The sequence below is a fragment of the Spermophilus citellus genome (genome assembly GCF_964194105.1).
Source record: "Spermophilus citellus genome assembly, chromosome: 5".
Classification (NCBI taxonomy): Eukaryota; Metazoa; Chordata; class Mammalia; order Rodentia; family Sciuridae; genus Spermophilus; species Spermophilus citellus.
The window spans coordinates 170,783,200-170,804,588 of NC_138186.1; the positions used below are offsets into that span (position 1 = coordinate 170,783,200).

The 21,389-nt window shown below is 40.5% G+C and overlaps 1 long non-coding RNA gene across 1 annotated transcript; it reads left to right on the top strand.

Moving 5' to 3' along the window:
- Positions 1–5,956: 5,956 nt before the first annotated feature.
- LOC308650128 lies at positions 5,957–15,156 on the top strand. The gene is made up of 8 exons (XR_014022257.1): positions 5,957–7,898; positions 8,445–8,612; positions 9,708–9,855; positions 11,117–11,394; positions 11,550–11,837; positions 11,957–12,049; positions 12,276–12,464; positions 14,868–15,156. It is a non-coding gene; the product is annotated as an uncharacterized lncRNA (long non-coding RNA).
- Positions 15,157–21,389: the final 6,233 nt, after the last annotated feature.

The following is a 21,389-nucleotide window of genomic DNA, read 5'->3' on the forward strand; positions in this document are numbered from 1 at the left end:
AATTAAGGACTTAAATAGAAACGAAGAGCAGGTTATTGGAAACTGGAGTAAGGGTGATCCTGGTTATAAACTGAAAAGTTACTTGGATGAATCATGTTCATTCTGTTAAAGGCAGAACTTGCAAGTGATAGAACAGGGTATTTAGTTGGGGAGATTTCTCAAAAAAACTTTGAAGAGCATCTTAGGTTTTCTTACCACTTATAGTAAATATGTGAAGGGGGAGATAAATTGAAGGAACCATTAAAAAAAGAAAAAGGAACCAGAACTTGAAGATTAGGGAAGTCCTAGGCCTATTTATATTGAAAAAAAAGGGGGGGGACAGAGGGGAGCTCTTCTGAAGAGAACACTGAGGGGATGGAGCAGGACGTATGTGATAGGAACGTTGATATGAGGGTACACTGAAAGCTTCATCAATCCTTTAAGCATAGTCTAGGAACACAGATGGGATTATCCCGCATAGACATTGGCAGCTTGAACAAACGGGAACACAGAAAGTGAGGCAAGAAAGAGGACGTGGATGTGCCCTGGAGTTCTGTTGTGCAGAACCAGAGAACCGCTGTACTGTGGTCATGCTGAATCCCTCAAGGAAAGGAGAGAAGGACCCCCACAGTTAACCAGAGGCCACTGTGGTGGTCTCCACAGTTTCAAAGGATGGGACACCACCTCGCTCTCCACAGGACGCCCTGCTCCCATTCAGGGTCTGGGGAATTGTATCAGCCAACAGAGTCATAGGGAAAACCACCCCACAGTGGGAGGGAGAGTGAGGCTGCCGTCTCCAAGAGCCTGGAAGGAGGATCATCCACCCGAACGTTACTGTTGACTCCCGAGGTCTGACTTGACAGGTTGGCCTGTGCCTGGGACTCCATTCTTCATTCCTTTTCTCTCTTTTGGAATGGAGGTGCCTGTGCTCTGCATGTATAATCATCTTGGTTTTTTTGAAATGTATGACTTTTCCAGCTTCGTGGGTTCACAGCTGGAGAGGAACTTTTCCTCTTGAGGAATTCTACCTTTGATCTCTTCCAATCTGGATTAGATAACATACAGTTAAGATTTTGGACTTTACACTTTAAGGCTAATATGGAATAAGTTAAAACGTCAGGGGCTATTGGGACAGTATTTTGCACAAAAGAAGAATGTAGATTTGGGGGTGTCAGAAGTAGAATACTTTGGATGATGGTGTCCTGCTAAAATTTGTATGTTGAATCCCTAACCCTTAATGCAGCAGCATTTGGAAATGGACCCTCTGCAGATGTGATTAATGTTAGAGAAATAAAGTTAATGATGGTGGGGCCTGATCAGCACAACTGGCATCCTTATCAGAAGAGACATCAGTCAGAACGCTCAGTCTGTCTCTGCTACGTGCTGCACTGAGGTCAGGCTCTACAGTGCAGTCGTGAGAACCACCGTCTGCAAACTGGGGAGAGGATCTTCTCAAGAAACAGCAGCAGATGGCACCTTGATGTTGGACTTCCCAGACCCAAGGACTGGGAGAAATCAATTTCTGTTTGAGCCCCCAGTCTGTAATACTATGTTATGGCAGCCCACCTGATGAAGCCCGCTCTTCCGCTCTGCCTCAATCCTCCTGTGGAGTGACTCCCTTCAGTTATGTGCACTGCTAGAGCATGTAGTGAGAGTGACTCACAAATAATGCAAACTCATGGTTCAAAAGATTGGCCAATATGCAGTCTCAATGTCAGACGAACAAACAGAAAAGCCCCAGGCCTAAGGTACTGGGGATGTGGTCTTTGGAAACCATATGAAGTCAGTCAGCGATCAAAACACCTGTGGTTGATGCGCCCCTCACAGGCACTAAACATTCTCTTTAGATGTCTGTTATTTTAATAAGTTACTGAATCAACTTCATGTGCTCAATTCAGTCAGTATTTACTGTGGATCCCTTAGTTCTCTGGCATCATGGAAAGTTTGAGGATTAAAGAAAAACATGCATACCTGATAACTGTTTTGATTGTATTTCTTTCTTGATCTCATAATAACAATTTCTGCGTACTGACCAGAGCAGGACAAGGCCTCAGGTCCTGTGGGTACTGGTCTAGTGCCTGTTTCTTTTTAAAATATTCTTTCTAACCACTTCTAGCAGGAGCTGCTTCTTGTTCCTATTTAAGACAGAGGAGGAAAGAAACAGCCTCAAACACAGGCAGCATGAATCTCCCCCTTTGTCACTGTCTTCACATGATTTTTTTTTTTCTGAAAAATAACAGAGGCTCAGAAGGCTTCCCAATCCCCACGGGTGGTTGGAGGCTTCAGTGTGGCAGCTGGCAAGCTCAAACTTCTGCTAGGGAGCAGCAGGAAGCCACTGAGAAGAGCCAGTTAGAAGGATTTATGTTCTGTTTGCTTTTTCCTCCTAAATCAATGGAGGAAAAAACCATAATAACCTGATAAGCAGAAAAAGGAAAATGTAAGATTCAAATTATTGATTCATAAAATAGGCACTAGGTAAGTCCATTTTGTGATGCAGAGAAGGTTGCTGTGGCCCATGAGCAGGCAGAGGAGCCACGTGTAGAGCCCATGAATGGTGGCAAGGAGGGGTGGGTTGGCAAGCAGTACCCTGCCTGGGCTACTTCCTAGTGGCTCTGCAGGTGCTCATTCTGTGGACATTCAATAAATACAGCCAGCGCTAACTATCCTTTACTACATTTGTTTTATCTTTGCTGTAGACAAAATTTTCAACCACGTTGAAATGAAAGTTTAGTAGAAAGAGTCGTGTTCTTCTCTGCATTTACAGGTTTGTCATAATATTGGGTAATTAAGCATATTGATAGTTTAAGCACATCATATTTGGAAAAGAAATAGCACCAAAGGGTGAGAAGACAGTGGCAAATTTGTGAAACTCAAAAACCCTCTTAATTTTGACTATTTGATTTTTATATATACATATAAGTTGTGATCATGTGCCCTTAAGAAAAACTGCCCAAGGACATCAGGTCTCTCTATCTTGAAGCCTTCATGGCACAGGAACTGATTTCAGGTCACAAGTCCCCCACCCTGTGAATGGGTGCCTGCCCACCTAAGATTCAGGTTGTACCAGGGGGCCATTTATGGATTCAGTTCACCAACATGAGTTGACCAGTTACAACAAGCCAGGGCCTGTTTTGGTGCCGAGGGTCCATGGATTTCAATTCTAAATATGCAGTCATTTGTCGTTGGAAAGAAGATTGCCCTTCAGAGCAACAAAACTACAAAAAGCCTTTGAGGCAGTCCCCGCTGACCCTGCGACCTGCTGTCTTCTAGACGTGACAGCGGACTCGAGGAGAGGGGATCCTGTCCCTGCAGCTCCTGGGGTCAAAAGGCCTGCCCAAAACACATCCTCCACCTGAGGGAGGCCAAGGAGGGCTTGGAGAAGGCCATCAGCTATGACGTTGCCAGCAGGTCACCAAGGAACCGGAGGTGGGGAGGAGCCCCAGAAAGCAGGCGGGGACCAGATGAGCTGAGGAATGGACGCACGGGCAGCCGGCAGTATGCCCGCTGTCCTCTGACCAGTGAAAACCGCTCCAGATCTCAGGCTCAGGTCAGGGGTGTTGCTGCTGACCCACGGGGCTTGCCTGTGTGGCCTCCGGGCTCCTTCAGTGGGTGGCCCACTGAGAGGACTCGCGGTCAGGGGCGGGGCAAAGAGCTCTGCCTTGCTCTCTGCTCCTCTCCGCCTCCTCCTCTTCCCTCCTTCTCTCTCCTCTTCCACACCCACCAAGCACCAGACCCCCAGGCTTCTGCACGCCCTAGCAAGATGCCCCGAGGGATGGAAGACAGCGGCTGCCAGCTCCAGGACACTGCTGCCCTGTCCCCATGATCAGATCTGATGGGCAGTGACGCAGTCCTGCCTGTAAAAGGGAGTTGTGACAAAAGGATGTCCCTATTTACCCTACAGCACGGATTGATGACTGCTGCACTAGGGTAATAGATGGTGTACTAAGTACAGTATATAATATTATAAATTCAGAGTATGTACATATTTCAGAATAACCTCTGTTGAGTAAGAGGTGACTGAGAATGATTCCTTAAAACAAATAAATGAAGAAAAGTTGGCATAAGATAGTGAACAAAGGATTTTTTGTATGTGTTGAAATAATTTAAAACTAATTTTTAAAAACTAATTAATTTAAAATAATTCAAAAAGAAAAAAGAAAAAGCCACAAGAACAGCTTTAAGAACTTCCATGTGCTGCCTATTTAAATGTCTTGATTGCAAACATTTCGTCATGGTAGAATATTGATAAATGGGCAGTGTATAAATCCAGGAAGTGTGTAAATCCAGTGTGTAAATTAGCAGTTCCTAGGGTCTGGGTGGGAGAGGGAGAATAAGGGTGCTACTGATGGATGAGGGTTTTCCTGGGGGTGACAATGTCTGGAAACAGAACAGTCCCAGAATCTGTAGGGTATTAAGAGCACCAAATTCTACCCCTTTGCAAGAGTGAATCCTGTGGTCTATGAATTATAGCTCAATAAAACCTTGTGAAAGATGCTATGTACAAGCTCTAGGTGACCAAATTTTGTTATTAATTAAATCACATTGATGAAGTTTTTACTAGAACTCTCTTAAAATTTCCATTGAGTCTGCACATTCACAATAAGTGTGGGGATATCTGTGAGTTCTCCCACCTGAACTGAGTGCTGGACACTTGTGCCTCTGCCCCCTCACATCCTTTGAGCCAGAGCCATCAGGTGGATTTAGTTACTCAAGGGACCTGATACATGTTTCAGAGCTCCCTGGAGCTGGAGCAATGGAAACACGTGCCTGTGTCCCCTGCCCCCCGCCCCCCTGCCCCGGGTCCACACACTGCCAGCTACCAACCCAATAGGTGTACAGAGGCAGCAACAGGGTGACCTTGAGAGTAGTCAGTGGGCACATCTGCATATTTGTTTGGGTGGGACACATAATACCCAGGTCACATAACTGCTGGTTTAGAAGTGTATACAGAAAGAAATACTGAATATTGTCCTGAGGAGAAAGCTGAGCTGGAGTCAGCCTGAGCAGTCCTGTGTCCTGGGGCTGATGGGCACACACTGCCCCGGGGTCTCAGGGGTTTCTGGTTGAAATTTGCTCCAGTTCTTACTTTGGGTCTTTAGTTCATATTAATTTTTTTATTTTATTTTATTTTATGTCATTGTATCCAGAAAAGTATTTAAAAAGATATAACCATAGCAACCAAAAAATAACCAGTACCTTTTGAAGAGCTTTAAATAATTGTGTGTGGGGTGGTGGTGCTGGGGATCTAGCCCAGGGCCTTCTTCACACAGTTCATACCCTCTACCACCAAGCTACCTTCATAGTCCTCTTTAAATAATTTTTGAATAACTTCTTGATTGCTACTGTAGCAAAAATACATGATTTCTGAAAAAAATACACATATTATTGTCATCTTAAGAAATGGAAATAAATTATAGGTAATTTTCATTTTGTAGTATCATCTCTGGTTACATAAGCCATTTATATTACTTCAGAACCTGTTACCATGGTTATTTCAGGTAATTCCAGGTTGTTAGTGCTTTTAAAATTAAAATGATTGTGTATCCGAGAGAGAGAGAGAGAGAGAGAGAGAGAGAGAGAGAGAGAGAGAGAGATAGATAGATGGTGGTCTAATTGAATTGTTGTAGCTGAGTGGAGGGAACTACCCCTCTAGCATGTTATCCTATAGCATGTTTCCTGCATTCCCTGACAGGGGTGGAGAGGAACAGGAGACACCCTCCCTGGCCCCTGGGAGAGTGAGAGAGACAGGAGATGCGTGTTCTGGATTAGAGGCTGAAGTGCCTGGCCAGGTGGACTGTGGCCGGGACCCTGTCGCTGGAGCCTGCTGGGAGAGAGGGCCATGCACACCTTGTGGCCATGGTTGACCCCAGGCCCAGAGCTCTCTCACTTCCACCTAGTGTTTAGGTGTGGACCACATAAGTTAGATGTGATGTAGATACGATGTTATGGTCTGGATAGGAGGTGATGGCCCAAAAGCTCAAGTGTGACCCAGTAAAGGAATGTTCCTATTAGATTATGGGAATGCTGATCAAATCAGAGACTATTCACTCAAATGAGTGAACCGGGCAGTCACTGTGCAGGTGGGGCGTGCTAGAGGAAGCAGGTCTCTGGGGGTGTATCTTTGGGGTTTATACTTTGTCTCTGGCACCTCTGTCTCTCCTTCTCTCTTCCTGGCTGCCACGCCCTTCCTCTATGATGTCCAGCCCAAACCAACGGACTTGGCTGACCATGGACTGAACATCTGAACCCACAGTGAGTCTGAACGACATTCCCTCCTCCATGTTGCTCTTGCCGGCTAGACCGGGTGCAGCCAAGCAGAGCTGGCCCACATATACTGGGCGCTATCTCTTCATGATTTCCTGGGGTCTCTGACTTCCACAGTCCCTCGGTTCTGCTGTCTTGATCTCTTTATTCATCTGATTTTAATTTTATAATTTGATGCTTCATATGTATTTTTGAAAGACCTAAAAACTCTTTGTGAACCAAGAGGTGGTATTAATTAATAAAAATACTAGAAATCAAAAAAATTCTTGACAATGAGAGCACAAACATTGAATAAACACACATATTCCATGTATGCATGTGAGTGCCAACATCGGCAGCAGTTTCAGCTCTCTGTCAGCTACCTATCTCCATCTGTATCCACCCAAGGTGTATGGGTTACTTGAGGCTTCATAAATTCAATTATTGTAAAAAACTTAAAATGATTACATGTATGATATTTTTACAATGTATATGAATGCCAGGATTTTTCAGTACAGCTCCATAATTTAATTCCATCTTATTGGGAAGCTTTGAAACCAACTGATTTAATACCAACACTGATGGGATACATATTTGAGGAAAAAAGATTTTGTGACCACTACATTTTAGCAAGTGTATGTTACTGGATTTTGAGGTGAATTTGTAAATATTATCATGTTTTCATTAGTTTTCCCTCCCTAGAGTGACAGGGAGAAATCCTCATAGGATGGAAAGCAGCAATGCTTGTAGAGAGAAGACCAGGTACGGTTTAACTGGTTTAACTCGAGGATGAATTAGAGCAATCACCTGGAGTCTTCTTCCTGTTTCCTCATGTGCAAAAACTTACTGTCTAAAGACCCTCAGGCTTGCTCTGAAGTCCAAACCAAAGAGTGAGTTGTCAAAAGCTGTAAGTACTGTACCGATGGAAGCCACCAAATTGTTAATAAAGGGATATTTCAAAGCTCATCATTTTACTTACCAAATAAACTGAACAGGCAAACCAATTTCAATTCTTCCCAAGTATTTGAAAGAATATATTTGAATTGTGTAGTGGAATTCCCTTTCCATAACAGATTTCTCTCCCCTCTCTTTCCCTGCCCTACCTTTTTAAACCATAAATAAATCCATTTTAGATCTGTCCTATGTCCATGGTGCTAATGTGAAAAGATCTGTCTTTGAATATGCCATCCCGTCAGTCTGTTCCAAAGATCATTACCCAGAGCATATCAAAGCAAACACAACTTCAGCTCGATTTTAATAACATTCTTGCTTTATCTAATTATAAAATACGGTCAATGGCAGTTTTAAAATTAAATGAAAAATTTTACATGACATCTTAGTATCCATTGGATAATTGAAAAGGAATGTTGGCTGAGTGGATTAGGTTATGAAACTGATGTCAAAAGAGTTTTGGTTCAAAAAATGAAACCTATTTTCAATTTAGGGAACACAGGCAGAAGAATAAAATGTGGAGAAAAAGGAATAATAAGAAATCACCTGGGGCATCCCCATATTATAGAAGAATATTTAGAACAACAACAAAGAAAGAGTACCATTTTCTACTGAAGAAGAGTGCTGCACATTCATCCAGAATATTAAGGAGTAAGAAAATCTCCCCTCAGATCCAAGGAAAATCCAGGCAGTCATTAACAGTGGTATTGCTTTTATTGCTCAAGGTACTTAAGTTTTCTTATTTTATCAACATTTCACGTGAGAGGCCTTATTTCTCCCATAATTACTGAGGGTTGTCTGTATTGTAATCTCATGTTGGAGGCTCAATGTGGCCACTTGACATGAAGTGTTGGTTGAAGAAAAACAAGACTGTAATTCCATCATGCCAACAGAATAATCCCGATGCAGCTTCCACCTAAGGATGCCAAAATCAAGCCTGATCAATAAAATTAAATATCAAACAAATTCATTATAGTCATCACATAAATGAAAATAGAATATTCACTTTTTCTACTAAAAACAAATTAGCATATTTCTAGTGTTCATTTTAAGATTAGATATAAAGAGTGTTAGTTGTGGCAAATACAATGTCTCTCTCTCTCTCTCTCTCTCTCTCTCTCTGATCCTTGTTTTAACAAATTATTTTTATATATATAGCAAAATGAAATGTAAGCATTTCTCTTGTTAAAGTGAGTAATTATTCATAGAGACACAAAATGAGGGTTTCTAGTGTGCCAAGGTCAAATATGTTCTTTTGTTCATCCTCTCAGGGAGCCAGCCAGCGAGGTGGTGTGGTGACTCTGCCTGGGTGAGAAGGCAGTCCCAGAGGGAGGGGAAGTCAGCGACCCCTTGCTCACCCCTGTGCTCACGGCCAGCGCCAGGCTGGGAGTCTCATCTGGGGCTTCTGCTCAGTTTCCTGTGTGGTGACCACCACCTGTGTGGGTAGTTCTCATTCCTTCTCATCCCTGGAGCATTACTATTAACCCTTACTCCATTGGCCAAGAATTTTGCTTTAGGTAAACTGTATGAGTTGAGTTTACCACATCAGAACATGAAACGGAGAGATTAGAATTTGCATTTCGTCATTTAAAAATAACAATCTATCCCTGTCACATGTTGACAAAGATAATGCACTTTGTGACACCTGTGTTTCCCTAAACAAAATATTTGTGTGATGGAGGCATTGCTTCACACTGTCACAAACCTGTATCTGACTTAAGACAGTTGGATTCACATGCCTGCCTCTCCCTTGAATGTGTTACGATCAGTTGACTTGTTTAACCTAGCTACTAAAAACCTATCTAGTCTCACTGTTGGAAAGAGGAGATTTTATTTTCTGCCCAGATCATCATGACAGGTATATATAAATGACACACTATAATGATCAGTAGTTTCCTGAAGGTTAGTTAGTCTGAATTCTTGAACCTTCTTGATAAACATTATACACGTGCAAAAGAAGGAGTGTTCAAAGTATCTTGATAGTCTCATAAAAATTCTGATCTCCTAAGAACCCTGAGCATCTATTGCCACCTCAGGGGTTTTCAGATCACATTTGAGAATCATTAACCTTTGACATTAAATTATCTCTGTGAATGTGAAGTTTAATGACTGTAGAATATTCTGACCTAAGAATAAATCTCAGTCATGGCAATCTTCCCCTCATTATTTAGATTCCAGGGTTTTTTTTTTTTTTATTTTTATAAGTAAGTCCATAGATTTTTGTCCATACTTCTAGCAATATGGTTAGGCTCAAATCTTTTAAAATAATGTTATGAGTATTGATTTTCTTAAGGCATTTGAAGCAGACTGTCAATTTTCTTTCATGGCTATTTTTAAAAAGTTACTGAGCACTCCTGTATGTGTCTGCAGGTGAAAAAGTTATCCGTTTCCGTTAAGTTGATACAGATGCTACTTGATTTATGACTCAGTCATATCCTGATAAACCCATCAGAAGTTGAAAATGTTATAAGTAAAAAATGCATTTAGTTTGCAGTAGGGTCTCCACTGAATGCGATTGTTTCCCACCTCTGTAGAGTCAAACATGGTGACTCAACCCTCAGTGGCCAGCGGTGGTGCAGTTCCCAACAGTGGCACAGCTGTCGCAGAGTTGCCTGTGTCCCTGGGTCCTCCCTCTGCCGGCCAGCTTCCAGAGTCCTCTGTGGGTGGACCCTCGTCAGCGCTGTGAGCATCTCACGGCAGGCTCTCCTTGGCAGCCCTGGGGGGGGTTCATGATGTCCCATTCTGATCCGCGTGTGGACGGTGATAACCCAGAAAGGATGGACTTCATTTCCCTGGCCACTGAGAGATGACCAGTTAATGTGTTGACTGGGAATTTCATATTCTACCTTGTTAGAAGCCTGCTAAAGCTGTGTCCGCCTTTCTCCTGGGGTGTCCACTTTAGCCTTATTGACAGTCTCTGTGTGGGCTCGGGGCGCGTCCCTTGCAGGTGGTGTGCATGCAGAAGGCCGCCTCTCACCATGGGCACTGCCTCTTCAATGTGTTAACTCCTTCTGATAATTTTTTACTAATATCTCATTTTATATTTTTTCCTTTTATTATTAATCCTTTTAATATCTCCTCTGCCCCAACTTTAAGCCAAGCTTATATTTTCAACTACTTTTTTTTTTAATCTTAGTACTCATTTAAATCTGACTTCTAAGTGGAATTTAAATGTGTGTTTTCTGAGATGGGATTTCACCTGTATTATTTTTCCATGAGAGAACAGCTATGCAATCCAATAGCCCCCTGATGGTGTTGATTCATGAAGCTTGATGGTGAATCCTGATTTTACACTATTACTGCTCCAAATTTATCCTTTAAGACCATCCTTGCTAATTTTGTGCTTTTGCCTCTCCATAATAACTTCAGAGTAATTGTATCAATTTCTAAAAGAAAAAAAAGGCTTCCTTAAATTTTGGGTTTTGATTGAAATTGAAACAAATTTATGTGTCAACTTGGAGATAATTTTTTTTTTTTACAATATTGAATCTTCCAATCCTTGAACACACAATTGGGAAATGTTACTCATTTTTCTTAGATTTGCTCCTAGTATTTTATAATGGTAGTACAATAGTAAGTGACAGCTTTTAGAAATGTGATTTTTTTCCAATTGTCAGTTGTTAATATATAAATACAGTTGATTTTTATGATGACCTTTGTACAACAGCTTTGCTAAACTTACATACCAGGGTAGACCCTCTTCTCCTCTGGTATACATTCAAGGCCCCAGTGGGTTCCTGAAACCACAGAGGTGCTGACCTCTGCATACACTGTGTTTTTCCCTATATGTGGTATCTATGGTAAAGTTTAGCTCATAAATTAGACGAGAGAAAAACAACAATAAGTAATGATAAAATAGAACAACTAAATAATAACATATTGTGACAAAAATCACATGAATGGAGTGTCTCTCTCTCAAGGTATCTTCTTGTTCTGAGCTCAGCCATCTTGAGATGTGGACAGGTCAATGCCTACCTGATGAGAAGAAGCAGAGGATTGACAGGCGTCTTGACTCAGCCTAAGGCTACTATTGACCTTGGAGGATACCTCAGGAGGAGGATCTACTATGGTGACCCTGGATCACTGAACCATGACAGGGTTGATGGTTGGGGTTCCCAACTGAGCATGTTTTACCGACACCTTTTGGGAAAACACTATATAAAGTTCTCTCTTCTTCTCTAACTCATGGATGTGTTGCGTGCTCCTCCTGTGACCACGAAGGTGACTGGGATGCTCCCTTCCCTCTACAGATCATATTGTGTAATTTTCTCCTTTGATGTCTGCAACTCGAGGCATCTGAGAAATTCCGTGATATTTATGTTGGTTGTTCTACTTCAGTTTCTACACCTGATTCTTTTCCTCCATAGAGGACTCAGCGAGTTCTTGGAATTCTTCTTTGCTCATGCTTCTCTGTGGCCTTCTGTCTTCTTCCACTTCTTCACCGTGCATGTTGACCTCCACCGCCTCGACTTGATACATGAACGGTCCAGCTGGCTTCTCCATCCACCCCTGGGGAGTCTTTGAAATTGTCTATTCCATGAGTCCTTTTGGGCTTCCAGCCGTCTCTTGCCGTTTCTGGCTTGACTCCATCAGGCAGCACTGACGGATCTCACCACTTCCACCATAGGGTACATCTTTAGCAGAGCAGTCACGTCCAGATTAGGGTATGTCAGTTATGGGTAGAACGTGACCAGACACCATAACACAACCCAGGGCCAGAGGCTACAGCAATGAGGTTGTATTTGGTGATAAAAATTCAAAGTTGGCATTTTCATTTCCATAGGAAACAGATTCGGGATGGCCTGTTCACTGTCCGTTATGAACAGTAGTTTTTCACATGTGGATGAAGCCCTGGTAGACTCATTCCATGAATAAGGTGGGTGTCACTCACACTGTCTGATCCTGTGGCCTGGACATGGGCCAATCTTGGTTTTGGTTTTGGTGTTAGAGTGTGGGTTTTCTGCTCAGTGCACTACCTGGGCTTTCTCACAGGCCCTGCAGTGTTGGTGCATCTCTGCTCCAATCTGTCCTTCCACATCTTATACCCTGGTGTCTCCTTGGTGCTTTTAAGAAGGCAGATTCTGTTGTTCATCTTCTTCCAGGAAAGCCCAGCTTGATGATAATTGAAGATCGTCTTTGGATGGAGCCTGTTCTTCCTCATCAACCTTTTCAGCTCTGCTTTTTCCTCGGCAGACAGCCCTCTCCAGGAATTGTTATGCTTCGGGGTGTCTACGCCATTCCTGAGTCCGTGTAACCATCCCTTCCCTGCGGTGGAGTCTCGGTGGTTTCAGGTGAGACTCTGCATGCCCTGTCCACATGCCTACCTCCAACGCCGTGCTTCTCCCTCTGGACTAAGCCCTTACCAAGCCCTGGCTGGAAGGTGGCTGAGGTGTGACAACAGAACACACGCATGCGTCTGACTCTCAGGACTTCAAGGGGGAAGACTCGCCTGGCCCTGGCTCATGGAGACCCCAGCACAGGCCTGTTGACATGTATGAATGGCCAGCAGCACTACTGGTGCCGTTTCAGGTCATTATTAAATGAAATCCTGGTGACTTCAACACAAGCACTGTGACAGGCACCAGCACAGACAGGTGACAACTGAGAAAGCGACTGAGTGACTCGCGGGCAGGGAGTCTGAAATGAGTGACTTGCAATATTATTAGCAGCAAGATGGATGATGTGTGTCACCAGTGGGATGGGTAGAAGGCAGAGGTCCCACCACTACTCAAATCCTGCGCAATTCACAACTGGTACTGTTTTTTTTCCTGGGATTTTCCATGTAATAATTTCTGGCCCCACTTGACCAGGGGTGACTGAAACCCCAGAAAGGGAACCTGGAATAAAGGGGACCACTACAATTTAGTTTATTTGTACATTCTTCAGGAAGTTAATCCATAAGACCATATCATGAGGTCTGCAAGTAATGACAGGCTGGATTCCAGGAAAGCTGTAAGGAGATTCCTCAGAAAACTTGACATGGAGCCATCAGTTGCCCCAGCGATCCCACTCCTCGGTTTATACCAAAAGGACTTAAAGTCAGCACACTGCAGCGACGCAGCAAAATCAATGTTTAGAGCATCCCGATTCACAATAGCTAAACTATGTAACCAACCTAGATCCCTTCAACAGATGAATGGATAAAGAAAATGTGGTACACACACACTATGGAGTATTACTTAGCCTTAAAGAAGAATGAAATTATGGCATTTGCAAGTAAATGGATGAAGCTAGGGAACATCATGCTAAATGAAATAAGCCAAACCTCAAAAACTAAAGGCCGGATGTTTTCTTTGATAAGTGGATGCTGATCTGTAGTGGTGGGGGTGGGGGTAGAATGAAGGGACTTTGGATTGTGTAGAGGGGAATAAAGGGAGGAGTGGGCTATGGGGATGGGAAGGATGGTAGAATGAGACAGACATTATTACCCTACATACATGCATGATCACACTACTAGAGTGACTCCACCACGTGCAGCCCGAGGAATGAGAAGATGTGCTCTATTTGTGTACAATGTGTCAAAATGCATTCTACTGCCCTGCATAATTAATAACAACAAATTTTTAAAACTCTGTGAGGATTCTGCATTTTTATATTTTGGTTTTTGCCTCTAAACAGAGGCTGGGCCTTCAGCACAAGGCTGAATAAGCATGTCTTACTTGTCCTGCCCTCAGGTGGATGAAGAAATGTTCTCAGTATTGCACTGTTGACAGTAATGGCTGTTAGGTTTGGGGGCGGTTATCTTTTTTCAAATGAAAAAATGCTCTTGTATTCTTAGTTTAATACAACTTCAATCAAGAATGGGTGTGTGATTTTAGAAAGAAGACTTGACATTACATAGATAATATTACTTTAAGTTTCTTAAGAGCTTTTGATAATAAATAATCAAATGTTATCCGTTTGTCTTAGAATAAGCCTCACTTATTTGTGATGTAGAACCCTTTGCTACATGGGATTTAGCTTTCCACTGTTGTCAACTTTTTAGGAGAAGTTGGGATTTCATTTCCTTACAAAGTGCTTATTATGTAATTTTTTTTACCATTTGAGAGTTTTAGAAATAAAGATCATGCTGACGACGTAAAAAGGTGTGGACACTCCACTCCCCTCTATTTCTGCAGTACATCAGAGTCACTGAAACTTATTTCTATTTGCTTATCATGTAGTTTGGTTCCTTTGAGTACATAATGACTTTGAGATTTTTAGATTATTATCTATTCCTTAAAGAAGAGTGTTAAATTTTTAATTATGATTGCACTTCCAGGTGACTTTCTACTTTTGTCATTTGAAAATGTCTTTGGTGATCTTTTATACACAATAGCTCTCCAATTTGCTTTTACCTGTTATTAATGTTAAGTAGCAATGCCAGTACTCCTTCTATATTCTTCCATATTTTCATTTTCGTCTACTCTGTACCTAATCTTTAAATGTGATTTTTGCCCAGAATATAGTTGAGTAATTTTTTTTTACCATTTGACAGTCTTTGCATTTAATCGGTATGTTTAACCCATTTACATTTAATACAATGTGCTTACAGTTAAGTGCACATTTTTCCATTGACTTTCCATTTTTCTCTACTGACACTTTTCTTTGTCCTTCTTTTAAGCACTTTGAGGTGAATGACATCATTTTTTTGTACACACTTTACTTTCTGTAAATCCTCATTAGCTAACCCTGTTCTCCATTCTTTTTTTAAGGCCTTGCCTGGACATAGAAATATGCAAAGTGCCATCAGTACCCATCATTTACCTGAGTTGGCTCCACGTCACACTGCAGAGTGAGTGGCACTTCATGTGTTCTGCTTTGTACTTTACACGTCAGTCTGAAAGTTGCTTCTTATTTCTCACTTCCTTCAAGTTCTCACTTTACACATGCAGCACACTGACAAGGTTGGTGCACCCCCCTGTCCCCTGTCCTCATGCTGTGACATGGAGATTCACAGAGCAATGAAATTCCTAGAACCTCAGTAAGGCGTGTTGCTTCCCTTCTATCAGTATAGAAGAGCAGTAAGAAGATCAAATTTGAATAATCATAAAAGAAACAAAGTCATTGTAAGAGGAAATTAAGTGCCATCACTAGGCTTTAAAACAACATTAAACATAAAACGCGTTTAAAGACAAACGTAAATTTTCTTTCTTATCATTTTCAATCTTATAAATAAACATATAATTAGGACTTCTTAAACAAATATCATACATTTGTATGGTATTTTTAAAGCATTTATAGTCAATGTGACTATTGATTTTTTTTGGATTAACATCAAACATTGCAGATATTTTCTATTTTTTTATTCATTATTTTTCTTTTATGCTTTATTTTACATTATATATAATATATAATTATATTTACACATAATACATACAATTTTATTTATACGTAAAGTATATATATGTAACTTATATATAATATGTATCATATATATAATTATATATAAATATATAATTTTAAATTACATAGTCACTCCCTTATGTGAGGGGATGTGTTCCAAGATCCCATATATACTATTTCCTAATTTAATATATAGATTAGATACATAAAAGGTCAATAACAGTACACAATAATAAAATGTAACTACTATATATACTATAATATATTATGTGAATATGTCCTTGTTCTCAAAATACTTATTGCACTATGTATATGACCAATGGGCAGATGGAATACAGGGTGGACACCCTGGGAAAGGAATGGTTCACCCCTAGCGGATGGAGCAGGATCAGTGGTGTTTTCCCCACACGCTCATTGCGATACAGGTGCCCGTGTGGTCACTGATTCCTCAGCCTGACCACATCATTTACCAATGTTCAGCAGTTTTTGAAAGTTCTAACTTCCTTTCATTTCTAAAACACACTTATCCCCCCCTCCCCCCCGCCCCGGGATAAGAGCTATGATCTGTTTCTGTGTTTCAGTGTTTTTGAAGTTGCCGCCTTCTTCTTTGCTTAGTTTCTGGTGAGAATTGTGCTGGGGTTGTCGTGGTTTTAAAGGCTACCTTGAAGTTTCCTGGTGCGTATGTGTGTGTGTGTGTGTGTGGAGTTCTGCCAACGTTATGTGAAATTCTTAGATGTATGGTGTGGTATATTCCATTTTAATACCAAAAAAATTCCCAATCATTATTTCCTCTGACATGTCCTCCTGCTCAGTTCCTCTCTTCTCTCTCCCTGGGCTTCCACATATGTGGGACCCTTGAGAGATCCCACACCTCGGCCCGCTCTGTTGTTCCCATTCTTTGATTTTGAATCCCTCCCCCTTTGCCCTTGAGTCCTCTCGTTTCCACTGCACAGTGCTCAAGCTGCTGACTTCTTTTTTTTTTTGTATTTTTTTATTGATTATTTAAAGCATTACATAGCTCATTATATATCATCTTTCATACATTTGATTCAAATTGTGTTTTGAACTCCCATTTTCACCCCAAATACAGATTGCAGAATCACATCTGTTACATATTCACATTTTTACATAATGCCATATTAGTGACTATTGTATTCTGCTACCTTTCCTATCCCCTACTATCCCCCCTCCCCTCCCCTCCCCTCCCATCTTCCCTCTCTACCTCCCCTGCTGTTGTTCAATTCTCTCCCTTTTTTTCCCTCCCCCTTGCCCCTCATAACCTCTTATAATTCTATGTATCATTGAAGGTCTCCTACTATTTCCATGTGCTTTCCCTTCTCTCTGTTTCTCTCCCCCCATTCGTCTTTATTTACTGTAGTCTTTTCCTCATGTTCTTACTTCCTGTTCTGTTCTTAGTTGTTCTCTTTATATCAAAGCAGACATTTGGCATTTGTTTTTTAGGGCTTGGCTAGCTTCGCTTAGCATAATCTGCTCTAATGCCATCCATTTCCCTGCAAATTCTATGATTTTGTCATTTCTTAGTGCTGCATAATACTCCATTGTATATAGATGCCACATTTTTTTTATCCATTCATCTATTGAGGGGCATCTAGATTGGTTCCACAGTCTAGCTATTGTGAATTGTGCCGCTATAATCATTGATTCAGCTGTATCCCTGTAGTGCGCTCTTTTAAGGTCCTCAGGGAATAGTCCGAGAAGTGCGATAGCTGGGTCAAATGGTGGATCCATTCCCAGCTTTCCCAGGAATCTCCATACTGCTTTCCAAATTGGCCTCACCATTTTGCAGCCCCACCAGCAGTGTACAAGTGTACCCTTTTCCCCACATCCCCGCCAACACTTATTGTTGTTTGACTTCATAATGGCTGCCAATCTTACTGGAGTGAGATGGTATCTTAGGGTGGTTTTGATTTGCATTTCTCTGACTGCTAGAGATGGTGAGCATTTTTTCATGTACTTGTTGATTGATTGTATGTCCTCCTCTGAGAAGTGTCTGTTCAGGTCCTTAGCCCATTTGTTAATTGGGTTATTTGTTATCTTATTGTTTAATTTTTTTAGTTCTTTGTACATTCTGGATATTAGGGCTCTATCAGAGGTGTGGGGGGTAAAAATTTGTTCCCAGGATGTAGGCTCTCTATTTACCTCTTTTATTGTTTCTCTTGCTGAGAAAAAAAACTTTTTAGTTTAAGTAAGTCCCATTTGTTTATTCTTGTTGTTAACTCTTGTGCTATGGGTGTCCTATTAAGGAATTTGGAGCCCGACCCCACAATATGTAGATCGTAGCCAACTTTTTCTTCTATCAGATGCAGTGTCTCTGATTTGATATCTAGCTCCCTGATCCATTTGGAGTTAATTTTTGTGGATGGCGAGAGAAAGGGATTCAATTTCATTTTGTTGCATATGGATTTCCAATTTTCCCAGCACCATTTGTTGAAGATGCTATCCTTCCTCCATTGCATGCTTTTAGCCCCTTTATCAAATATAAGATAGTTGTAACTTTGTGGATTAGTCTCTGTGTCTTCTATTCTGTACCATTGGTCCACCTGCCTGTTTTGGTACCAGTACCATGCTGTTTTTGTTACTATTGCTTTGTAGTACAGTTTGACCTCTGGTATCGCTATACCTCCAGATTCACACTTCCTGCTTAGAATTGCTCTTGCTATTCTGGGTCTTTTGTTTTTCCATATGAATTTCATGATTGCTTTGTCTATTTCTACAAGAAATGCCGTTGGGATTTTGATTGGTATCGCATTAAACCTGTAGAGAACTTTGGGTAATATCGCCATTTTGATGATGTTAGTTCTGCCTATCCATGAACAGGGTACATTTTTCCATCTTCTGAGATCTTCTTCTATCTCTCTCTTTAGGGTTCTGTAGTTTTCATTGTATAAATCTTTCACCTCTTTTGTTAGGTTGATTCCCAAGTATCTTATTTTCTTTGAGGATATTGTGAATGGAATGGTTTTCCTTATTTCCATTTCAGAGGTTTTGTTGCTGATACACAGGAATGCCTTTGATTTATGCATGTTGATTTTATAACCTGCCACTTTGCTGAATTCATTTATTAACTCTAGCAGCTTCTTTGTAGACTCTTTTGGGTCTGTTAAATATATTATCATGTCATCCGCAAATAGCGATAGTTTAATTTCTTCTTTTCCTATTTTTATGCCTTTAATTTCTTTTGTTTGTCTAATTGCTCTGGCTAGTACTTCGAGAACTAAATTGAATAGAAGTGGTGATAGAGGGCATCCCTGTCTTGTTCCAGATTTTAGAGGAAATGCCTTCAGTTTTTCTCCGTTTAGGATGATGCTAGCCTGAGGTTTAGCATATATAGCTTTTACAATGTTGAGGTAAGTTCCTGTTATCCCTCGTTTTTCTAGTGTTTTGAACATAAAGGGATGCTGTACTTTGTCAAATGCTTTTTCTGCATCCATCGAGATGATCATGTGGTTCTTGTCTTTAAGTCTATTGATGTGGTGAATAGCATTTATTGATTTCCGTATATTGAACCATCCTTGCATCCCAGGAATGAATCCTACTTGATCATGGTGCACAAGTTTTCTGATATGTTTTTGTATTCGATTCGCCAGAATTTTATTGAGAATTTTTGCATCCAAGTTCATTAGAGATATTGGTCTGTAGTTTTCTTTCTTTGAAGTATCTTTGTCTGGTTTTGGGATCAAAGTGATGTTGGCCTCATAGAATGAATTTGGAAGAGCTCCTTCTTTTTCTATTTCTTGAAATAGCTTGAAAAGTATTGGTATTAGTTCTTCTTTGAAGGTTTTGTAGAACTCCGCTGTATACCCATCCGGTCCAGGGCTTTTCTTGGTTGGTAGTCTTTTGATGGCTTCTTCTATTTCTTCTTTTGTTATTGGTCTGTTTAAATTGTGTGTGTCTTCCTGTCTCAATCTGGGCAAATCATATGCCTTAAGAAATTTATTGATATCTTCATTATCTTCTATTTTATTGGAATATAGGATTTCAAAATACTTTATAATTATCTTCTGTATTTCTGTAGTGTCTGTTGTGATATTGCCTTTTTCATCCCGTATGTTAGTAATTTGAGTTCTCTCTCTTCTTCTTTTCGTTAGCATGGCTAAGGGCTTGTCTATCTTATTTATTTTTTCAAAGAACCAACTTTTAGTTTTATCAATTTTTTCAATGGTTTCTTTTGTTTCAATTTCGTTGATTTCTGCTCTAATTTTAATTATTTCTTGTCTTCTACTACATTTGCTGTTGTTTTGCTCTTCCTTTTCTAGGTTTTTGAGGCGTTACGTGAGTTCATTTATTTGTTGTTTTTTTCTTTTTTTGAGGTAAGAACTCCAAGAAATGAATTTCCCTCTTAAAACTGCTTTCATTGTGTCCCATAGATTCCGGTATGTTGTGTCTGTGTCATCATTTGATTCTAAGAATTTTTTCATCTCCTCCTTTATGTCTTCTATAACCCATTGATCATTCAATAACATATTGTTCATTTTCCGTGTGATGTAGGATTTTTCCTTCCTTCTTTTATCATTGATTTCCAATTTCATTCCATTATGATCAGATATGGTGCATGGTATTATCTCCACGCCTTTATATTTACTAAGAGTTGCCTTATGGCATAATATATGGTCTATCTTTGAGTAGGATCCATGTGCTGCTGAGAAGAACGTGTATCCACTTGATGATTGTTGATATATTCTATATATGTCGGTTAAGTCTAGGTTATTGATTGTGCTGTTGAGTTCTATACTTTCTTTATTCAGCTTTTGTCTAGAGGATCTGTCTAATGGTGAGAGCGGTGTGTTGAAGTCACCCATAATTATTGTGTTGTGGTCTATTTGACTCTTGAACTTGAGGAGAGTTTGTTTTATGAACATTGCAGCTCCATTGTTTGGTGCATACAAATTGATGATTGTTATGTCTTGTTGGTGGATGGTTCCTTTTAACAGTATATAGTGACCTTCTTTATCCTTCTTGATTAACTTAGGTTTGAAGTTGATTTTATTCGATATGAGTATGGCCACTCCTGCTTGCTTCCGAGGGCCATGTGAGTGGTATGATTTTTCCCAACCTTTTACCTTCAGCCTGTGTATGTCTTTTCCTATCATATGAGTCTCCTGAAGGCAGCATATTGTTGGATTTGTTTTTTTGATCCAGGTTGCTAGCCTATGTCTCTTGATTGGTGAGTTTAGACCATTAACATTTAAGGTTACAATTGAGATATGATTTGTACTTCCAGTCATGCTTCTTTATTTATTTATTTTAGTTTGGCTAGTTTTGCTTTTTGGTTATTTTCCTCCCCCTTTACTGAGATACCTCCTGCTGTTAGTTTTGGGCACTATTTTTCAATTCCTCTTCTTGTAGTGTTTTGTTCAAAATGCTTTGCAGAGCTGGTTTTCTTGCTGCAAATTCTTTTAGCTTTTGTTTATCGTGAAAGATTTTAATTTCATTGTCAAATTTGAAGCTCAATTTTGCTGGATATAGTATTCTTGGTTGGAATCCATTATTTTTCAGCGTTTGAAATACATTATTCCAGGATCTTCTCGCTTTCAAAGTTTGTGATAAGAAATCGGTCGTTAACCTAATTGGTTTACCCCTGAATGTAATCTGCCTCTTTTCTCTCGTAGCTTTTAGTATTCTCTCCTTGTTCTGTACGTTGGCTATCTTCATAATTATATGTCTTGGAGTTGGTCTATTATGGTTTTGAATGTTTGGGGTCCTGTAGGCTTCCAGGATTTGGCAATCCATTCCATCTTTCATCTCTGGGAAGTTTTCTAGAATTATTTCATTTAATATGCTGTCCATTCCTTTGGTTTGAATCTCTGTGCCTTCTTCTATCCCTATGACTCTCAGATTTGTTTTTTTTATGACATCCCATATCTCTTGAA